The 20,515-nt window shown below is 38.8% G+C and overlaps 2 long non-coding RNA genes across 5 annotated transcripts in view; one reads left to right on the plus strand and one right to left on the minus strand.

The window, feature by feature from the left end:
- The first annotated feature begins 596 nt into the window (after positions 1–596).
- On the plus strand, positions 597–14,113 carry LOC135973810 (uncharacterized). The gene is made up of 3 exons (XR_010590840.1): positions 597–1,303; positions 8,274–8,331; positions 8,576–14,113. It is a non-coding gene; the product is annotated as an uncharacterized LOC135973810 (long non-coding RNA).
- Positions 14,114–16,101: 1,988 nt separating this feature from the next.
- The window catches only part of LOC135973809 (uncharacterized), a 123,967-nt gene continuing 119,553 nt past the window's right edge, over positions 16,102–20,515 (minus strand). For 3 of the 4 annotated variants that reach the window (XR_010590839.1, XR_010590836.1, XR_010590838.1), the window contains one exon: positions 16,102–18,090. This is a non-coding gene — a long non-coding RNA (uncharacterized LOC135973809). The remainder of the gene's footprint in view (positions 18,091–20,515) is intronic. The other variant, XR_010590837.1, reaches the window with a different exon arrangement.

The raw sequence follows: 20,515 nt of genomic DNA on the forward strand, positions 1-20,515 counted from the left end.
GCTCGCCAATGTTCCGGCCCCGGAGATCCGGGCCCACTCGACTAGAGCCCAAGCGTCCTCTACGGCCTTCTTGGCACAGGTCCCTATCCAGGAGATCTGCAAGGCAGCCACCTGGTCGTCCATACATACATTCACAGCCCACTACGCGATCCATCATCAGACCAGAGAGGACGCAATGGTCGGTCAGGCTGTGCTACCGTCAGTTGTACCTTGACTCCTACCCACCTCCAATGGTAAGCTTGGGAATCACCTAATGTGTAATGGACGTGAACAATCACTCGAAGAAGAAAGAACGGTTACTTACCTTCTGTAACTGTTGTTCTTCGAGATGTGTTGTTCACGTCCATTACACTTCCCACCCTCCTTCCCCTCTGTCGGAGTCTCCGGCAAGAAGGAACCGGAGGGGTCGGGTCGGCAGGGATATATATACCCTGGAGCGGGGCGCCGCTCTGGCGGGAAGGAGGGGGCCCTGCCGGCCCGACGGGAGCCGCTAAGGGAAAAAGTTTCCGACGTCCGTGCACGCGGCGCGCGTACACCTAATGTGTAATGGACGTGAACAACACATCTCGAAGAACAACAGTTACAGAAGGTAAGTAACCGTTCTTTCCTCACACCTGAGGAGGTAAGCAGGGTCATCTCCAAGGGGTGAACCCATGAGGCATGTGTGTATTTATGGTTGAATTCTAAACCTGAGATTACTTACCAATTGAAAATAGGCAGCTTCCAATTAAATGTGAGAATCAGAAAGCAGGTGAAAAACATTATTTGATTTATTTAAAAATAATCATTATTTTTAAGCCCATCATTACTTTTTGGGAATCTTACTCATGACATTTGAACACTTAGGATTGGCCATATTAAGTGTAGGAAGTACGGTTGGGGGAGCCAGGGCAGAAGAGTGGAGCAAAATATTTGATTTCTTTTGCCGCCTAGGGCTCTGGGAGTAGAGCCACCTTGAAAGGGATCGGTTTGCACCCTGCAGCCTAGGTGCAAAGGACTGAGAGAGGGGGAGATGGTTGGGGGAGGGAAAATGAGACCATAGGGAGAAGGAACTGTGGCCCAAGTAGGGTAAAAATTTATCAGTGGAGCTTCTACAGTGAAGTGAGGACATTAGATTTGTGGTGGTATTTGATTTCAGACTCTTGTTTACCCCAGAAGCAAGGAGGACTTCTAATGTAGCTGGAGGGCTAAACTAACTCATCCTTCCAGCAGAGAGAAAACAAGTCAAAAAAGGGGAAAACTGATGCAGTGGCCACATCTGATTATGAAGCTGATCCATGCCCGGACAGAGCCATATAAATAGGTAGGTCAATGTCATCAAAAGTGTGTGATAAATTCATTTATCAAGTGACTTTGCACTTTGTCCCCCGCATGTTGTCATAGTCCAAATATAAATTTTTGTTCTTTAAATATTATAGTAACATTCACTGGGAACAGTAGTTAAGTATGTATACACCTCTACCCCGATTTAATGCTGTTCTCGGGAGCCAAAAAATCTCACTGCATTATAGGTGAAACCGTGTTATATCGAACTTGCTTTGATCCGCCGGAGTGCACAGCCCTGCCCCCCCCAGAGCGCTGTTTTACCGCGTTATATCCGAATTTATGTTATATCGGGTCGGGTTATATCGGGGTAGAGGTGTATATTATTGCTTTCTTGTCCTATATTCATTGTCTTTATTTCTGATGTAATTTGTTTTTTACTTCATGCTAAACATTTAATGTAAAAATAGTTAGCCTCTTAGGAATTTAATGTAAAATAAACTTGAATAAAAATGGTCATTCAAATCCTTACCACCAAATATTCCAGTGTAGTTAACTTTTAGCAGTGATTTATATTAGCTGCATAACTCCATCATGAATAGTGGGATCTATGGCTTAACTATATAGAGTGCACTAAAAGTTAACCAAATATGTGTATATTTAGAGATGAGGTGCTAGTCCAGAAAATGTATCTTCTGTCATGACACCATTATCTGTATTCAAAATAGCTTAAGTGTGATGGGTTTTTTTGTGGTTTTACAACAGAGAGGTGTTTTTTAAAAAAGTGAAATTTAGGAATTAGTGTGTCCATGATGTGAGCTACATATTTTTGGTATTCTTTGGGGGGAAATTTTAAGCTACAACAACTTTAGAGACTTTCAGATATTTGATAATTGGGCATTTGATGCATGCTTGTAAAATGAGTTACAAATCATATCCATATGTCTGCAAAATTTGGTCACTATTGTATGTTATGGTTAATATCACTTACCAAACTACACCTCTACCCCGATATAACGCTGTCCTTGGGAGCCAAAAAATCTTACCATGTTATAGGTGAAACCGCGTTATATCGAAAAATCTAGTATTTGCCTGATTCATAGAACCATCTTCTCTTTTTCCTATCTTTGAATGCACTGATTCTTAAAGTATACAAAGAACTTGAGTTGTCTGAATTCATTTTGCTTTTTCAGGATACTGTAGTTTAAGCAAGGATGACAGCCCTCAGTTGAAAGAGAGTTTTCAAGCTTATAACATTTGAGTTATAGAGTCATTAGGCCAAATTCATTTCCTCAGGCACAGGAGGCTGTAAATTGCACCCACATACCTCTGCGGGGTCAGTTATGTTGTAAGGGGTTTTGACCCCTGAGGGAAAGACAGATGACAGTATTGCCTTTTCCCCTTTCCTGGGAAGCTAGCTTTATATTCCAGCTGGCATTCAATAGGAGTCTACCCAGCAGAGGTTTTCCAAGAGAAGCTGTGAATCAAGTAATCTCCCTGCTAGTTTGACCTTGTCCTTTCCACTATGGCCTGGCCCACTTGAGAACTGCATTAGCTCATTTCAGGCTCCTCTGCAGAGTAGTTTTCTGAGCAGTTCATGCCACTCTAGTCTACCTTCTTCTCTACCCTCGGGAGTCCACAGACTGGGTTATGGAAGCCCCATGTGGGGCGCCCAGAAGGTTGAAGTCAACTCATCATTTTGGGTAAAGTGATAATGGCTATATTTTGAAAAATGGCAAAGATGCAGAAGACACACTTGGACACACACCTTAGTGTATAAATTGGTTGATTACACTTACAATTTTTTTTCTGAAAGCAGTTATCCAGTTGACTGAAGTATACAAATATTTATGTGCACCTGCATGTGCTATAATTTGCAGATTTTTAATATTTTTTTAATAAAAAAGCTATTTTATCACTGAAAACAAAAATATCAGACAGCCCAAGCGAAAGAAACAAATACAAGATGAAAAATTCAGCAGCATTAAGGTAGTATTTTATATACATTTCTAAAATACAGCCCAGTACCCTTTAAAATAGCATAGTGGATTTTGAGTTGGGGGATTTAGGATCAGCAGATTTGCTGCGTATATATTGAATCTTTTCTTCCTTAATGAATCATAGTGGATTCTCCATCACTGATAATTTTTTATCAAGATTGAATGTTTTCCTAAAAGATATGCTCTAGGAATTATTTGGGGGGAAGTTCTATGGACTGTGTTATATAGGAGGTCAAACTACATGATCACAGTGGTCCCATGTGTCTTTGGAATCTATGAATTGATGGGCCTGTGACTTTTAGCAGGCAAGAGAAGCAGCTTTCTGCTTAAACCAGGGCCCACCTATGAAGGAAGAGAAAATGGGGCTAAGCAGTTAGTGTTTGGACAGGGATGAGAGAGGTCAAATGAGCACAACACTTTGGTATTACATGTGGCCATTTGTGACTTGTCAATAGTTCTAGTTAAATAAAATATGTTTGTTAGTTTTCAATAAAATTGTGTCCCATAAGTCTCCATTAAGAAACACCCACCCCCAGCTAAGCTCACAGGAATTCATTCCATTACATGTCCATCCGTTTTGTTGGACCCAGCAGATTTTTTGAGTATTTCACACTAGCAACACTTTTTTAATGGTATCAGAAATAAATTTAAATATTTCTTAACAGGCCAAAGCTTTTTAAATTATCAGTTCCTGGAACTTTCCATGTAATGTAAATTAAACCTCACTCTCTGGTGTATTAAATTAGATCCCAGCAATAAAGCAACTTATAAAGCCATATTCTGAAAGTATTTTCTACAGCTAAGTTGTGTCTACTGTAACTCACAGGGCTTCTCTCCTAAAATTTTATATATAACGCTGTCCTTGGGAGCCAAAAAATCTTACCATGTTATAGGTGAAACCGCGTTATATCGAACTTACTTTGATCCGCTGGAGTGCGCAGCCCCGCCCCCCTGGAGGACTGCTTTACCACGTTATATCTGAATTCATGTTATATCGGGTCGCATTATATCGGGATAGAGGTGTATCTAAAGGGCTTCACGTTCTTAATGAGAATTTTGATTTTAATTGAGTTTTGGTAAAAGATGGAGACCAGATAATCTACCAAGAAAAGTGTTTTAATATAAAAACTCCAATGTAGGAATTTAATCTTGATGCATTGAGGATTGTAGATTCCCAACTCCCCCTTAATGTTTAAAGGTACATTTTGATTCTGCAAGTACTACATTCCTTATATTAAAAGGATAAATAATATAGAATATTAAATATTCCTTGGGGAATGTTTTTCCCCAAGGAAAGAGTGGAGTGGTGAACTGTATCTCATGGTTTTAAAAGGAATAAAAATAACTGATAAGATATTTGACCTCTTTCTCCCCTACTACTCTCTAAGCATTTATGATGAGTTTTGTCGTGATCCCCAGGAAATTCCTGGCATCTGATTGAATTCCATGTCTTTATTTAAGAAATAATAAATATAATACAAGCAAAAATGCCTTCTGCACTTTTTGCTTCAGAATACACACAAGACCACTCAGGATAATCAGAAGTCCTTGGCTTCTAAAATCCTTAGACTATTGCCAGATGAGCAGATGTCTGCAGTGAACAGAATTCCACAAATAGCTCATTCAATTATTCCAAAGTCTATTTACTAAATGAAGACAGAACAGCTTTTTTATAGTCAAATGTTACTCAGGCACTAGCCCATTGAGTAAACTTTATCTCCGTGCCTTACAGAAATATTGCAACACCTGCATGGTGTGAGGAGTAATGTTTGGAGGGTTAGGCTTAATTATACTTGTAATTAAGATGTTCATGCCATTTTATTATTTATTAAATATCCATGATGCTCCTTTAAAAATGCATCAGGATAATTATTGGCTGCCATGTGCTTCACTGAGAACTACAGCAGATTAAGGGGCTGTCACAGTTACTGGACCCATGTGGAATGCATCTTTTCCTACATAAAATATAGGAGAAAATTCAGTAGAACTGTGAAAATGTAAACTCCCTTGCCCTTATGTCCATTTGTTAAAAGAAATGGCTGCAGTATATGCACATGGACAGGTTAGTGCCTAAATGCAAACATTTTTAAGGTTAAGTGACTTACCAGACTTGATAACCAACATGATCTAATTGCTGTGTAGTTTTCCACTGATGCCAAAGTTTGGACAATTGTGCCAGGCATGTTGCATTCTAGTCCATCATCTGCTTTTACAAACCACCAACTCCCAAGAGGGACTGAAAATATTATTGTCTTAGTATTAATTACTTCGGTCAGTAAAAAAAAAAAAAAAAATTCACACCAAAATTGACATTTGTACGAAGAATTATCCCCCTTAACATTGTTCCTGCAACAAGAACTACTACTTTGCCAACTTTAAAACTAGTCATTTCTGATCTCAAAGTCTGTAAACAAGAATGGATATAAGTAATCTAGGAACAGATATGAAAAATCTAGTATTTGCCTGATTCATAGAACCATCTTCTCTTTTTCCTATCTTTGAATGCACTGATTCTTAAAGTATACAAAGAACTTGAGTTGTCTGAATTCATTTTGCTTTTTCAGGATACTGTAGTTTAAGCAAGGATGACAGCCCTCAGTTGAAAGAGAGTTTTCAAGCTTATAACATTTGAGTTATAGAGTCATTAGGCCAAATTCATTTCCTCAGGCACAGGAGGCTGTAAATTGCACCCACATACCTCTGCGGGGTCAGTTATGTTGTAAGGGGTTTTGACCCCTGAGGGAAAGACAGATGACAGTATTGCCTTTTCCCCTTTCCTGGGAAGCTAGCTTTATATTCCAGCTGGCATTCAATAGGAGTCTACCCAGCAGAGGTTTTCCAAGAGAAGCTGTGAATCAAGTAATCTCCCTGCTAGTTTGACCTTGTCCTTTCCACTATGGCCTGGCCCACTTGAGAACTGCATTAGCTCATTTCAGGCTCCTCTGCAGAGTAGTTTTCTGAGCAGTTCATGCCACTCTAGTCTACCTTCTTCTCTACCCTCGGGAGTCCACAGACTGGGTTATGGAAGCCCCATGTGGGGCGCCCAGAAGGTTGAAGTCAACTCATCATTTTGGGTAAAGTGATAATGGCTATATTTTGAAAAATGGCAAAGATGCAGAAGACACACTTGGACACACACCTTAGTGTATAAATTGGTTGATTACACTTACAATTTTTTTTCTGAAAGCAGTTATCCAGTTGACTGAAGTATACAAATATTTATGTGCACCTGCATGTGCTATAATTTGCAGATTTTTAATATTTTTTTAATAAAAAAGCTATTTTATCACTGAAAACAAAAATATCAGACAGCCCAAGCGAAAGAAACAAATACAAGATGAAAAATTCAGCAGCATTAAGGTAGTATTTTATATACATTTCTAAAATACAGCCCAGTACCCTTTAAAATAGCATAGTGGATTTTGAGTTGGGGGATTTAGGATCAGCAGATTTGCTGCGTATATATTGAATCTTTTCTTCCTTAATGAATCATAGTGGATTCTCCATCACTGATAATTTTTTATCAAGATTGAATGTTTTCCTAAAAGATATGCTCTAGGAATTATTTGGGGGGAAGTTCTATGGACTGTGTTATATAGGAGGTCAAACTACATGATCACAGTGGTCCCATGTGTCTTTGGAATCTATGAATTGATGGGCCTGTGACTTTTAGCAGGCAAGAGAAGCAGCTTTCTGCTTAAACCAGGGCCCACCTATGAAGGAAGAGAAAATGGGGCTAAGCAGTTAGTGTTTGGACAGGGATGAGAGAGGTCAAATGAGCACAACACTTTGGTATTACATGTGGCCATTTGTGACTTGTCAATAGTTCTAGTTAAATAAAATATGTTTGTTAGTTTTCAATAAAATTGTGTCCCATAAGTCTCCATTAAGAAACACCCACCCCCAGCTAAGCTCACAGGAATTCATTCCATTACATGTCCATCCGTTTTGTTGGACCCAGCAGATTTTTTGAGTATTTCACACTAGCAACACTTTTTTAATGGTATCAGAAATAAATTTAAATATTTCTTAACAGGCCAAAGCTTTTTAAATTATCAGTTCCTGGAACTTTCCATGTAATGTAAATTAAACCTCACTCTCTGGTGTATTAAATTAGATCCCAGCAATAAAGCAACTTATAAAGCCATATTCTGAAAGTATTTTCTACAGCTAAGTTGTGTCTACTGTAACTCACAGGGCTTCTCTCCTAAAATTTCATTTATATTATTTCCATCAGGATATAAAACACATGTACAGTAGTTACCATTTAAAAAAAAATCAATATTTGTTAATATTTATCACACAAGGTTATGTAAACTGTATCACACTTACTTTCTATTTTACAAAGAAGTAGCTATCAAGAATTCTAAGCTATGGATGGTATTTCTAAGGTATTTATAATTTTACATCTATGTAATGACATTTCTGTAATGACATCTATTTCAGATACTATATGCCTGACATCTGTTGGCAAATGCTTACTCTTTAATGGACACCACTGTAGCTTTGTAAATAATGGACGGCAACCAGCTATAGATAAACAGTAGTGCTGTCGATTAATCGCAGTAAACTCACGAGATTAAAACTGCGATTAATCGCGATTAATTTTTTTAATCGCAGTTTTAATCACACTGTTAAAAATAGAATATCAATTGAAATTTATTAAATATTTTGGATGTTTTTCTATTTTTCATATATATTGTATTCTGCATTGTAATTGAAATCAGTGTATATTATTTTTAATTACAAATATTTGCACTGTAAAAATGATAAAAAAAAGAAAGTATTTTTCAATTCACTTTATACAAGTACTGTAGTGCAATCTTTGTTGTGAAAGTGCAACTTACAAATGTAGATTTTTTTTTTACATAGTTGCACTCAAAAACAAAACAATCTAAAACTTCAGAGTCTACAAGTCCACTCAGTCCTACTTTTTGTTCAGCCAATTGCTAAGACAAACAAGCTCGTTTACATTTACAGGGGATAATGCTGCTCTCTTCTTATTTACAGTGTCACCAGAAAGTGAGAACTGGTGTTCGCATGGCATTTTTGTAGCCGGCATTGCAAGGTATTTACATGTTAAACATTTGTATGCCCCTTCATGCTTCGGCCATCATTCCAGAGGACATGCTTCCATGCTGATGATGCTTGTTAAAAAAAAGTGTTAATTAAATTTGTGACTGAACTCCTTGGGAGAGAATTGTATGTCCCCTGCTCCGTTTTACCTGCATTCTGCCATATATTTTATGTTATAGCAGTCTCAGATGATGACCCAGCACATGTTGTTCATTTTAAGAACACTTTTATTGCAGATTTCACAAAATGCAAAGAAGGTACCAATGTGAGATTTCTAAAAATAGCTACCGCACTCTACCCAAGGTTTAAGAATCTGAAGTGCCTTCCAAAATCTGATCGGGATGGAGTGTGGAGCATGCTTTCAGAAGTCTGAAAAGAGCATCACTCCGATGCGGAAACTACAGAACCTGAATCACCATAAAAGAAAACCAACCTTCTGCTGGTGGCATCTGACTCAGATAATGAAAATGAACATGCGTCGGTCTGCACTGCTTTGGATTGTTGTCGAGCAGAACCCATCGGCATGGATGCATGTCCTCTGGAATGGTGGTTGAAGCATGAAGGGACATATGAATCTTTAGCGCATCTGGCACGTAAATATCTTGCAACGCCAGCTACAACAGTGTCATGCGAACGCCTGTTCTCACTTTCAGGTAACATTTGCTGTTCTCCCTCCTACCCTTAGAATTATGAACTCTACCATTTTATGATCACTTTCACCCAAGCTGCCTTCCACTTTCAAATTCTCAACCAGTTCCTCCCCATTTGTCAAAATCAAATCTAGAACAACCTCTCCCCTAGTAGCTTTCTCCACTTTCTGAAGTAAAAAATTGTCTTCAATACATTCCAAGAACTTGCTGGATAATCTGTGCCCTGCTGTGTTGTTTTCCCAACAGATACTACAGTCCTACTAAACTACTTTGGTAGTAATGTCTGATGTTGTGTTTAAGAAGTTGTGGTATCATTAGCAAATATGTACTGTAGATATCACCTCCTCATTATTGTTTGGAAAACCTGTTTATTGCATTTCAATGTATCTGACTTTTAATTCCATTCTGAAGTTGCATTTAACTTCGGTATCATAATATTGTGCAGTACTGCTTTGAGAAACTGCTGATTATTAGCTAAAATAGTTCTGCAACAGCATGCATATTGCTACCACATCATAAAATTGTAACTGACTGAGAATTGAAATGACACCTTGATTGCTGAGCGCTATGATGAACATATTACATTTAATTGATAGTGCAGCATTGCAGGAGGAGGATGAACTAGAAAACAGAAAGGTAAAAGTTACTGTCATGTAAATGTTTCCTATGAAAGCCCATTCTACTTGATAATAGCATGAATTTTTAAAAAGGCCATTAGATGTGGTTGGTAACACCAATAATATACATGGAAGAGATAATTATACCATTTAATGACCAGTTTGTGAGAAAGTTAATGGCCTGAGAAGTGTTAGTGCCGGCAAGTATTTCAGGGATTAGTGAAGCGCTGTTTGAAAGCATGTTTTAAATGTTCATTCCCTTTAATACTCAATACTATATTTTCAGTTCCTTAATAGGATTTCTTAATTGAAGTAACTGGTATGAGTTGGAAATAGGATCTTTCTCTTTGAGCTTTTTCTAAACTGCCCACCACCACCATAAGACCTAGGTGCTGATGCCATTTTATTCTGGTGGCCATTTGGAAATCTGCATGCGTGAAGTTTTGAGATCCAGGACCGGAGCCAGAATGGAGTCTAAGAAACCTGCTGCCACACTGCTTACAATGCATTCTAGCTGGAGGCAAATTCTGCTGCATATTTTAACAGGCAAACCTCTTTTTCACATGTGATACCAGTTTACAAGCCAGTGAAGCAAGTCAGTGCAGCAGCCCTCTCCACAATACCTCTTCCTAAAGGAGGTGACAAATAAAAATAATGGGACCCCACGTGGGTGTCTGCGTTAGCATGTCTGATGCTAATATAACAGGATCAGGGCTAATATCAGTATCATTATCACAATATTACCTACAGCCTGAACTGAGATCAGGGCCAGCTTGTTCTAGGCACAGTCCAAGCAGACAGTCCCTGCAGGAAGAGTTTGGACTCTAAATACACAAGACACACACAGCGTGGAAGAAAGGAAGTAATATTACCCAAGTTTTATGGATAGGGAATGGAGACACAGCATGGTTATATGGCATGGCCAAGAAAGTGTCTGAAAGAGCTAGCCATTTAATTCTGATCTCAGTCTTAGTCTGGTGCTTTAACCACAAAACAATACTTTCATGCATTGCTTTATTATTTGTGGCAAATAAATAAAAATGAACTAAATACAAAATATTATTCCTAATCTATCAGGTTTAAAAAAAATCTTTAATTCCAGGAACTAGATTCTCTTTAAAACTACTTCCCAAATTGGACAAAACTCTGTAGTAACACTATGGCCTGGTCTACATTGGGGGGGGGGGGATCAATCTAAGTTACGCAACTTCAGCTACGTGAATAACGTAGCTGAAGTCGACATACTTAGATCTACTCACCACGGTGAGTTGACTGCTGATGCTCCCCCGTCGACTTCGTCTGCGCCTCTTGCTCCGGTGGAGTACCGGAGTTGATGGAAAAGTGCTCGGGGTCGATTTATCGCGTCTAGACTAGACGTGATAAATCAACCCCCGCTACATCGATCGCTGCCTGCTGATCCAGCAGGTAGTATAGACATACCCTATATTAAGATAAACTGTTTGGGACCATTAATGTAGAAGCCAACCGTTCTCAGAATACAATGCTTTTCATTTTAATACATTTCCATATCCAGAGTCTCTTTATGAAAACTGGCAAAATGGAGCTGTTTCTCCCTAGGGTGGAACTTCACAAGCTACGTCTAATCTACACAAAATTCCTAATGAACTTTTGTAAACAATTATTAGAAAGTAGCACTTTTCTGAAGCAGCAGCAGTACCAGTCTAGCAGTGCTTAAAATGGTCTGAAAAAAGTGTGTGTGGGTGAGTAGATGGGATTCTATCTTCATGCCCACATCTACCTGTCTTCCTGCCTGAAATTCATTTTGCCCTGATCCCAAATCAATTATGCCCCCCCCAGCATCACCTCTAGTCCTGGGATTCTTCACCTCGTTCCAGTCTGGGGGCTGCAGCAGGGCCCCCTCTTCCCCTTTCTAAGTGTTGAAGGGCGAAAGAGTGGAGGGGAGAAAAGCAGAAGAATCATCCCATTGGTCAGAGGAGGAGCAGTCTCCCTGAGTTGTTGGGCTCTTTCTGCTCTCCCATCCCAGAGACCTGCAGCGGACTGGAATCCCATGGGTGCTACATGACCCAAATGCCAAGCAGGAGCAGGTAAAATGTACTTTGTTGCGGATGGGATTGGGTGGGCAAACAAAATAGACTGTGGTGATTTATGGGAAAACACTTTAAAACTTTTAATACTTCACTTTAAGTGAGGGATAGAAAGAAGTGATGTCTTATAACAGGAATTAAAATGGTGTTTTTACATGGTTTATGCAAGTTTTGTTTTATTCTTTTAGTGGTAAAAATTGAATTCCATTTACATATATATAATCTATTAACCAACCGATCAGTTTATATATTAATCGATCTGTCTTGCGGGATTTGTGGGATCTAAGGTTTTTGCGTGAGGGAGCGGAATAAAAATGCAAGAAACAATGTGGAAGCAGGTGGTAATGAGTATTATGGGGCAGGATGGAAGCAGGATTAAAAAAATAGTCCAGGGCAGGGCTCTGCCCCTTCCCTCCTGTGACAATGATGTCAGCTCCTAAAGGGAGCAGGAGAGAGCACTGGCTGCTTCCAAAGCAGCCCTGGTTGGCTGCTCTTCCCCATGAGGCAGGCAGCTGGGGAAAACAGCCAATATGAAGAAATTCCCCCGAGGCAGAATGTGCCCCTCAGTGTCCCAGCTTGCATTTTAGAAATTTTATGTTCCAGGTCTATGGCCCAGCACACTTTAAGTACTACATCCTAGAAGCTTTGGTAATGGGAGAGCCACAGTACAATTCCCAGTAGCCAATAAAAGGAGATGGTTAGGCTCGATCAAGTATGTAGAACTGAGCAGCCATTCCCTTTCAGCGCAAGGGAATCGTTGCAAGGTAAGCCTCTCACACAACAGTTGCAGGGACACTATCTAGGGCAGTGGTCCCCAACCTTTTCCGTGGGGCAGGCGCCTGACGACTAGCCGCCAAGGACCGTGGCCGCCAGACAAGCAGCTGCCAAAATGCCGCCGTGAAGCAGTGTCATCAAGATGCGTCGCTGCCAAAATGCCACCGAAATTCGGCGGCATTTCGGCGGTACCGCTTCTTGACGTTGCCGCTTCCCGGCGGCTGCTTTTCCGGCAGCCAGTAGGTGGGCATACATGGATGCCCCGGCGGGCGCCATGGTGCCCATGGGCACCGTGTTGGGGACCCCTGATCTAGGGACACAACCATTATATGGAGATGACTTCAGTTATTGGAGGAACTGGTTTCCTTAATCCTCACAGAGAAAAATGTTAACTCTGACATAAAGACAGTAATAAAAAGGGGCCTATGATATGTTTAAAGAAAACAAAAGCCAGATAAACATAGGGAAAAGGCTTTTTTATAAGCTACGTTGTGATAGTATCTGTAAACCCTTGGGATGAATTTTAGGGTATCAATAATGTTGCTGAAAAGACCAGTTTTCCCACTGTATAAACAACAGTTACAAGTGGGCAATGGAGGCTGTCAGCATGGCTTAATTGGAGGTGGGAAGTGACTTTCAGACTGAATGAGATGATAGGGTGAGGCTAGACCATGAAGGGCCTTGAGAATGAAGACAAGTAGCTTATATTTGATATGATGGAGTCCTGCCGATTAAATTAAGCAATACTTTTTTGGTTTTAAGAAGGCTCTCTGGTCACACTGTTTGTGGCTGGTCACAGACGCTGGAAGGGAAGAACTGCAGATGCCAAACCAATTGGCTTTGCTGAGTCAGAACCGTGGAAGCCCTAAGTACTGGAGTGTGGAAGAATCTCATAATTATACCCCAGTTAAGTATCTATATGGGGAACAAAAATTTGATAATGGGCTCTTCTATCTAGAAGTCAAATGTATAAGATACAGTGACTGGAAACTGAAGCTGGACAAATTCAGACTGGAAATAAGACATACATTTTCAACAGTGAGGATACTTAACTAGTTACTAAAGGAATAACTTACCAGAGGTTGTGTTCGATTCTCCATCACTGGCAATTTTTATATCAAGATAAAATATATGCTCTCATTCAAACAGGAATTAATTCAGGGAAGTCTGTGATATTCAAGAGGCCAGACAAGATGATCATGTCATCTGTGCCCTTACCTGTGAATATATGAAAAACGTGAGGCCTGACACCTGAGAAGGTGTGCTCAGAAAGAGGGGAGACAGATCTGACAAGGATCTGGGATAGGACAGGAGACTGGGGCAAGGAACTGTGGAGGGCTGGGGCCGTGGACTGAGATTGGATGAGGAACCCAGGGAGAGGACTGGGACTAGGATTCAGCTGGAGAGAGGGGAATGGAGGGAGGATGATTAGAGGTCAGAGGTAGGGGAAAGATAATTGGATAAGAAGCCAGGAGGGGAAAACTGAGACTGAGATGCAAAGCTGGTGTGGAGACTAGGACTGGGCAGACAAGGAGAATGGGATTGGGCCAATGAGCCAGTGGTGGGAGACAGACAATACTGAGCACACTCCCCTCGTCAGCCTGAAATGGAATCCAAAACTAGACTTTCACCATTCCTCTGCGGTAGGCAAATATTTGTGAAACCTATTGGAAAAGTATGTATCTTATCCCCCTCTAATGCTGGTCCCCTTGGAAAATGACATCCTGCTACTATTGTCAGTTACTCTGTTAACTCAAGTGGCAGACAGAGGTCTGTTGATGAACCATGTGGGTGTCAATCTGATGCCCCATAATGGAATTTCTGGCTTTTGTTTGCTTTTTTTTTTTTTTTTTTATTTCTGTGTGCAATTAATTATCTAGGCTTATGTTTAAGGAACATTAAGGTTACAAAATCAAGTACTCAAAAGTTAGTAAATGTCAGAATTAAGGTTGCCTCTGCAATCTTAGCTTTCTTAATTAAAACTGAAAAGATAAACATGCCAAGACCTTGGGTAAACAGTTTTCAAAGTTAATCTGGACCAATTCCAAGACTATGGGAGAGGGAAGGAAGAAAGCCCCAAATGACACCATAGTGTGTGTGGCGGGGGCCGGAGGGGGGGGAGGGAGGGAGGCAGGAGGAGAATGTGGTTCTTATTGGAATGTACATTTGTAAAATTAAACATATATATATATACAGCACACATTTGTGTGATAGATAGATATGGCCCATGATTGTAGAACACTCCATTTCTTTTGTTTTTAATACAGGCAACTTTGTTCTCATTCTCTTTGTAATCCAAAAGCCCTCAAGGAAGTTGGTACTTTACTATCTATATTGCTTGTCTGCTTTCTGTTTATACAGTAAAATATCAGTAATTTGAGGTTTCTATCTAGGTTGTACATATGACCGTGTAAGAGAAATATGACAATGACTGATGGCTATTGAGATATTCTTAAATGTTGCCTTGGTGAGCTAATTATTAAATCTATGCAGGTAAATTAGGTCACATTTGACCCAATCTAGTGATCAAAATCTGCTCTGCTACACTGGTGTAATTTCAGAGTAACTCCAATGAAATATAGAACTTAATTATTGTCTTTAACATTTGAAATTGATCAGGACAAAAAGGTTCAATTGACAAATGGCTTTTCAGATGAGGCTGTGGGTTGTTTTTTTCCTTCAGAGATTCGGCAACTTCAAAGTGGTTGAAGTTCAAACTATAATAACAGAATTGTTACAGACTATAGGCCTCTACAGGAAAATTCATCAGTAATGTAAGGTATGTTTTAAATATCAACAGAAATTTTTCCTTCTGTTTTTCTTTTCTGGCGCATTTTGATTAGAAGAGAGAGTGATTCAAGTATTTCCTGACCAGTAGTGTATTCGTTACACAGGTTTGAAAACTTGGTAGCCAACAATGTATTCTTTTCCCATTTGATTCGATAATCTGTGATTAAGATCTTGTCCCTCTAGGTCGTCAAAGCAGTTAAAGCAGGTGCTATAAATAAACTAGACAATTTTTCAGTTTAGCAGGAAGATTAGGAAATACACAAATGTAGCATCACATGCATAAGAAAATAGTTATCTTGGAAATATCCTGTGAATTGCATCTTGTGCAGATCATATGAACTTATCAGTCATCTTTCAAATATGATACAAAGACCGATTTTGACCTGATGATAGGTAGCTGCCTGTTTTACTGCAAGGAGGGAGGGATAGCTCAGTGGTTTGAGCATTGGCCTGCTAAACCCGGGGTTGTGAGTTCAATCCTTGAGGGGGCCACTTAAGGATCTGGGGCAAAATCAGTACGTGGTCCTGCTAGTGAAGGCAAGAGGCTCAATGACCTTTCAGGATCACTTCCAGTCCTAGGAGATAGGATATCTCCATATATTATTATAAGTGATTAATATATCAACCCCATTTTATTGCTAGCTGTCTTGTTCCATAACTAATTTATGAAGATAACCATTTACTGGAGAGATTATTCAGATGTTGATTTTTTTTCTGATTCTTCCAAAAGAGTAACATTCTGTTTTTAAAATATAAAAGAGAATCCTCAAAATGAAGATGAATGTTTAGGTTGCAGTTGTTGCTGGAAAAGTTACCAAAATAGAGCCACAAGTCTGTATCAGGAAGAGGGACTATTACCAAAAACATCATTTGGGCTTTTTATTAACGTACACTTTCTGTTCAAATAAAATATTGCATACATCCACCAACACTCAATTATTTTGCTTTAGAATCCATAACATTGATCTTTTTCTCTTTCCGTCCCTTAAAACATGCTCCGCTCTGATGGTTTTTCATATGAACCAAAACATTTCCTTATGTGACTGCACAGACTAGTTTTCCTTTGTGTAATGTCCCCCCCCAAAAAACCCTCCCCCAAATGAACAAACAAAAACTCTGGGAAAATAAAATGACTGCAGCGGGATTAATAAATGTCATTTGCAATGGAAAAATCTGCTGTACATCCTGACATTTTTTTAAAATATCATGTACATAAGCAAAAAAATAATCCATCACTTAACAATAAACTAGGTAGTTATATACCAAACTATTGATCCTTGTTGATGAATATGAATTGGTGAGATATTTAAGTGGGTATTTGAAGGTTAAGCAAGAAAAAAAATATTGAGAGGAAGGGATAAAAATACAGAAGATAAAGGTGTAGTAGGAGTATGGATGTGTAGGAGAATAGATGCTGTAAATCCTCAGAGGTGAGATTTATGGGCTATTATATATCTTGCACGGGCTCTCGAGTACATTAATTAATCCAGATTATTCCTTATCTTCTCATGATGGAGAATTGGGGAGATCTGATTCTATTAGTTTAAAGAGAGGGGGATTGATCGTCCACTGGGATGAGGGCTTGTTTAAGATCATTTCTAAGTAAGGCTGATTTTCAAAGGCATTGGAAAATCTCCGATACCATGCCAGAGCAGGATAATTTTGTTAAAGGACCATGGTGTCTGTAGTAGATATGCCATAGTGTGGTGACACTGGAACCATTTTGCAGTTGGTTAATTTATTTTAATAGTATCTTGCTGCGGTCTAATGAGATCTAGTTGCAATTTTGTTGAGCAGTGGACAACGGGTGGTGAAGATATTAATGTGGCATTTTGCCATATCTTAAACAGATTTCCATTCTTCGGAGTATGATTATGTTCTTCATCCCATATTTCTCTGGACATGGGTAAATTAGTATGTAATCTGAGGGCTGGCCCCAAATATAGCAATTGTGTCTTCTAATAGAAAGGAGATGTGATTTTTGATTGAAGATCATTGTGTAGTATTTTGTAAAATGGGAGATGTGAGTCAGAATCAGTTCTGAAACTTGGGGAATGCTCATAAGGTGGTGTTTTGTAAACTGCTTCCCAACACTAAGGACGTGATCAATTTCTAAGAGAAAGTGAATTGTATTATTCCAAAATGGGATGTTGGGCAATGAGTAGAGAGGATTTCAGTGTGCTACAAAATATTTCTGAGGGTAGCTCAAGAAGAGTTTAAGATTAGGGATCGTATTAGAGGTAGGTAACAGAATAAGTTCTAATAAGAAGATTAAACCAAATAAGGCAGTAATTCCTCATTGGTTGCAAACCATCTTGCCATGTTTCTCTTTTGTAAAGCGTTAATAAGGATTTGTATCTGGAAGACTCAGACCTCCATTTACTGATGACGTCTCAATGATCTTGTATGAATGTTTTGACTATTAGTTTCATCTAGGCTGGTAGCTGGAGATACGTTTGTTGCAGAAAATTTTGCTTGTCTTTTCAGTCCTGGTATGCTTAAGCATTACAGTAGGTATGAGTCAATGTGAAATTCTGAAATTGAAATATGACCCATAAATGACATATATAATAGCTTCCTAGGAATTGAGTTGTTTAATTTGAATTTATGGAAGATTTTGTAACTCTTATAAATTAATCTATCCCAGACTTATGTAAAAAGGTATGAATTTGGAATAGATTTTTCTTGGATATTCTTGGATTGGAATCCTGCCTTCGCACATGAGTCTTTACAAGGGATCTCAGATTTTGACTTTAATGTTTCACAAAGAATACGTGAACACTCAGAAACATAATTACCTGACTTTCTTGGAAAACATGACTGCCAAGGCGATGGTTTGTGTTACAACTTGAGCCTGGAAAACACATTAAGGACATGGAGAGTGTCAAATATATGTAACATGAGTATGTATCTCATCAGTCACCCTGTGTGAAAGCAATTCCAAAACAGATAATGGATCAAGAAGACAAATTAAAAATAAAAAAAAAATGAAAGCAACAGGAATCATGAAAGAATTTCTGCAATTTTCTGAGTAATCATTCAAAAAGGATATAGAACAGTCTTGGGAGTATTGTCTTGCTGTTAAAGAACAGGTCTGGTATTATGACATTTGGATTCCATTCCCAGCTGCTCTACTAATTAGATGTGTGACCTTGGGCAACTCAGTTATTTTTTCCAATATGTGAAAGGGGATAATACTTTTCGACACAGGGTTGTTAGGCCTAATGTCTATAGAATTTTTTGAGATTCTGAGATGGAAGATGCTACAGATGTGCAAAATATTAATTGTTACTGGAATTGGATTAGAAATACCACTTTATTTTATAGGCCAGAGTTAACGGTAGGATGTAAGGCCTTATTGCTATCCACAATCAGATTTTGGGGAGAGGCAGATCAACATAGTTGGGCACGAGAATCCTATTCACAAGATGATAGCTGTGTTTGAGCAGAACACTGGAAGATATATCCCATTCTATGTGTTTTTTTGGTAGGATTGTTTGGATTGGAGATATTGTCTGCCTCTAAAATACTGTTCTGTCCTGACTTTACTGTGCTGTTTAACCATGCTCATTTCAGTAACCACTACTATATGGAGTGTGGCATCTTCCATATATGAGCATAGGGGTAATATTTGAGGAGAATGAGGCCATGCAGTACTAATGAGGAGAATAAGGCCAAATGCTGGCATCTCAAGCCAGTGGAAAATGGAGCAGTGTAGAAGATTCCCTGGCCTCTAAATTGGACCAGGATTCAGTTGTGTGGTATTCTAGCCATGGAAATCTCATGGGCCAAGATAGCAGGCAAACAACACTTGTCTAAAGCCTTAAATCACTTATGTCCTCCTTAGCTTTTGTACAATATGCATCTGTTTTGTTTATTTTTCAAACTTTGTTAAAATGTTAGTATTTCAGACTGATAGTAAATTTAGAATTCAGTCTTTGCCATAAATGTTAATAATGAGTGTTTTCCAAGATTAATCCAAGAGTAAAGGAATTGGGCCTATTAACTTACCTTAGTTTATTATAATAGAAAAATAATCGATAAAAGGTAAGTTTTTACTTCAGTGAGGTGGAAAGAGAAGAGACTATTAGACCACAAGAATTAATAGAAATCTCCCATAGGTTTTCATGTGTTTTCTATTCCTGTTTCTGTTCTGGAAAGTCTGTGAGCCTAGCAGGAATGGAAGTCTTCCCCATGATTTTCGAAAACCTTATCAAGGTCAATCCAGATTAAAAACATAATTTCATCAAATTGCATTGTCAAAGCTCTCGGCAAAAGAACCACTGAATTACAATTGTAAATAAAGAATTGATAGCACACTGTGACATCCTCCTCAATTTTTTCTGTGGATTAGTAATCAGTTAGGTTGAATAATGGTAAAAAAATAATCTAAACTATTCCCTGATGCCTCTGGATGGGCAGATGCATTTTAACATGCGATGGCTGCTGCCTTTATAAAATCCCAAGTATCTACCAAGAAGAATTCCCAGAGAATTTGCATTGTTCAGTTAAACATCTTGAATGCTTTTCTTACATTTTATTAGGAAGAAAGTGGGTTATGTTAATAGTCAGTGATTGTGAAAGATTACATCAAAATTATAACTACAAAAGTTTCTTCATTCCGTTTCCTTCAGTCTCACACCTTTCATGCTATGAAAGACTTTTTTTCATCACTGGGCTGAATGTGGGAGCAGCAAGTGCAAGTCTGATTGTATAGGCAGCTTTATACATTATCTTGTAGAATGCCAGATACTTAATGCAGTATGTGCTGTGGAATATGGAACTCTGGAAGACTGAACAGAAGGACATCATTGCCTAGAAAATATGGCTCTTGTTTTTGACAGACTGATTTGTTTGTATCCCACACTGGAATATTATAGTCGAATGCAATATTAAAATACTATACTTTGTTACTGCAGAAATTAATGAAAATCTGCAAGCATTTGGATCTGTGTTTTTGTCTACTCTGGTCCTATCTAAGTAACAAGTGTTATGACTTTTTTGTCCCCTGCATTCTAGCTGTATTTTAACATCTTTGCACAAGATTATACATCTGCGTATTTTTATTTTAACAATTATGAACCACATAGCCCACCTTGAACAAGACAGAAATGTGTACTTCAAGCTTCAAATGTAAAACACAATAATGTAGGATAAAACCTGATATAATTCAAGAGATCTGTCTGTCTAATCTATCTGGTGATCGGTCAGTCGTACTTACATGAGCCAGTACCGTAGTAGCTGAGCGCCTCACAATTTTTCATCCTCACAATGCAATC

This window comes from Chrysemys picta, chromosome 10, assembly GCF_011386835.1.
Source record: "Chrysemys picta bellii isolate R12L10 chromosome 10, ASM1138683v2, whole genome shotgun sequence".
Taxonomy (NCBI): Eukaryota; Metazoa; Chordata; order Testudines; family Emydidae; genus Chrysemys; species Chrysemys picta.